The following is a 2906-nucleotide window of genomic DNA, read 5'->3' on the forward strand; positions in this document are numbered from 1 at the left end:
CACCTATTTACGATGAGGCTGATTACTGTAAACAGCTCGTGGAGTAGCATAATAATTTTTATGGCATTATCTGAGGTTATCATTTTTTTTTAATGCGCAGAATAATATTTATTTGTACTCTGATTTCACATAAGATTTCTTTTAAGCAGATCCATTGCCTAAACTTCAAATTACATTTTTGTTTAAATTGATGCAGGCTGGAAAATTATAGCGATACACACACACATATATATATATATATATTGTATATGTTATTCTGTAGAGTTGCGTAACTAGATATTACCAGGCCCCACAGCAGATTATTTTCAAGGCCCCCAGGTTGACCAAAATTTATTAAAATTTTATATGAATTAGGACCTCATGGGGCCCCTATACCTCCTGGGCCCCTCTGCAGTCGCAGGGTCTGCTTCCTCTATAGTTACGCCCCTGATTCTGTAGATGGCAAAGTATATCTGATATATATATATATATATGAGAGAAAAAAATGTGTTGTGTGTTCCTGTGTATTTAGAATAAAGGCATTTTAAAGACATCTGCAAGAAAAAATTAAATCTGTTGAGCATAAAACGGAGTAGGCCGCATTTTAAAATGTAATAGAATCGTATGATAATCATGATGGTGCCCTAAAGCAAATTCCAACGGTCTCAAATAAATATAAATATATATTTTTTTCAATCAGCTGGCTTGTCATTGGCAGTGGGATAATGTTAAACACTTGAAATACCCTTTTTATCATTGCCCAAAATGCTAAATGCTAGCCCCTAAAAATGTTAATTCCATGTACAAAAAAACAGATGACTTCATTTTTTACCAAATGTAAAGGATTCCTTTGTTTTTGCACTTGCTGTTGCCATTTGTTTTGGTGCAACTAGTACCCCTGCCAGTTTAGTTGAATACTCTGTTTCTGTCTTCATGTATTTATCTATATATATATATATATATATCATGCACAGTAAATATATTATGCAAAAATGCTCATGCTGCTATAAGCAGTTGAATTTTAGCAGCAATAAAAAAAATTGCTTTTTATACTTTGATTTTGGAATTTTTCCAAGGCTGACAGTGTATATATAGTAAACAGACATTTCCAACGTCATTTTTAGAAACAATTTGAATGAATCCTGTGTAGGCCAAGGGTTTAACATAGGAAAATATACATTTGTTTGTGTTTTCATTGGGTAAGCCTAGACTAAAAATAAAGAAAGGGTTAATTCAGTGGTGATTTACTTGCATGCTGGGAAGCTGGAAGCGCTAGGAATGTTGGGATTTTATTGCTGTGATATCTCCTCCTCTCTTTCTTGTGATGGCTGTTCAGCCAAAAGCTCTGCTCTTTTGTTACGGCTATCTCCTTTTTTTCCCCAGAATTGTGAGAATTCCTTTACATTGTTGCAGGTTCTTTATTCCATTGTGTTTTTTGTTTTTCTTTTCGATTGACCGTTGGAAGTCTAAAAGAAAAAAGGCCAAGCTGGAAACATAACAAGTCATTCTGAAACGCTGCATGCTTTGGAAATTCTGGGGAAATCTGTTGTTATGCGTCACTCTTCTACAGGCACATTTTTCTTTTCTATTTTGTGAATAGAAGCTGTGAAGTCTAGCCTATCAGGTAACATTCAGCCTTAATGTCTATTATATTTTATGACTAGCCTTAAAAAATTGTTCCTACCCTTCTATGCGAACAATGCAGTTCAGTTTATGAACATGGAAAATATCTTTTTTTTATTCTTGTCTCTAGACACAAAGGGGATCTCTTGGATGTGTCTTCCCAGAAGGTGTTGGGTTCAAAAAAAATACTATAATAAAAAAAAAGATCTTTAGAAAAAAATGACTCATTCTAAGCGTGTTCTGAGCTATTATTTTATTTTAGGTTTTTATATACAGGCATAGGACATGTTATCCAGAATGCAGGGGACCTGGGGTTTTCCAGATTCAGATCTTCATACCTTTAATCTACTAGAAAATCATGTAAACATTACATAAACCCAATAAACTGGTTTTGCTTCCATTAAGGATTAATTATATCTTAGTTGGGATCAAGCAGAAGCTATTGTTTTATTCTTACAGAGACAAAGGAAATCATTTTTTAAAATTTGGATTATTTGGATTAAAAATGGAGTCTATGGGGGATGGAGCTTTCTGGATAATGGGTTTCTGGATAACAGATCCCATACCTGTATATTGGTTATCATAGGACAATGCCAGCTTGGAAGCTTCTTTTAAATGTTAAATATCTGTTTTTTGCTTTTGGCCATGCCTTGACAATGTTATGATAATGAGTATGGTTCCTTCTAAACGCAGACGAATTTAACAGTTTCCACTAATGGCTATGTTAAGCATGTAATTAGCCGTTTCTGCAATGCATTCTAAGTTACGTACAATGTCTGTTTGTATTTAACCTTTCACAGTCTGTTATACCAACTCCATAAAGAGTAAATAATCAATGCTATAGTTTTGCACGGACTTTTTGAATGTTTTTAAAATACGTACCTCATTTTTAATCTTTATAAATGATATCTGTCTCCTGCTTAAGCACAGATAAACATGCACCCACATATCCATAATTGAACTCTATTCTGTGGGATCATTTCATTGAGTTAGCGGGTCAAGCCTGAAAAATAAAAGAATTACAATTATTGCTGCTTGGATACACAAGATATTTTGCAGGTCAGTGATGTGTCAATGGAATAGGCTCTCCTGCTGCCAAATATGGCTTACATGCCTTCCAAACTAGAGAAGGTTCCTGCTATAGATCATTAGGACTGTATGAATCTCAGAATCAATGTATGTGCCATCTGAATACTTTGATCCTAATACAGTCCTAATGAATAAATGCTATCTAGACTTAGACATAAACATTTCCACTGTTGCCTTTGCTAAGCATATAATTTGCCTTTTTTCCATTTAATCAA

General features: G+C 34.1%; 1 long non-coding RNA gene across 1 annotated transcript; it reads left to right on the forward strand.

The window, feature by feature from the left end:
- The first annotated feature begins 478 nt into the window (after window positions 1–478).
- Window positions 479–1821, forward strand: LOC121402898. Its single transcript, XR_005966850.1, has 2 exons — window positions 479–1603; window positions 1733–1821. It is a non-coding gene; the product is annotated as an uncharacterized LOC121402898 (long non-coding RNA).
- Window positions 1822–2906: the final 1085 nt, after the last annotated feature.

The sequence above is a fragment of the Xenopus laevis genome, chromosome 4L, assembly GCF_017654675.1.
Source record: "Xenopus laevis strain J_2021 chromosome 4L, Xenopus_laevis_v10.1, whole genome shotgun sequence".
Taxonomy (NCBI): domain Eukaryota; kingdom Metazoa; phylum Chordata; class Amphibia; order Anura; family Pipidae; genus Xenopus; species Xenopus laevis.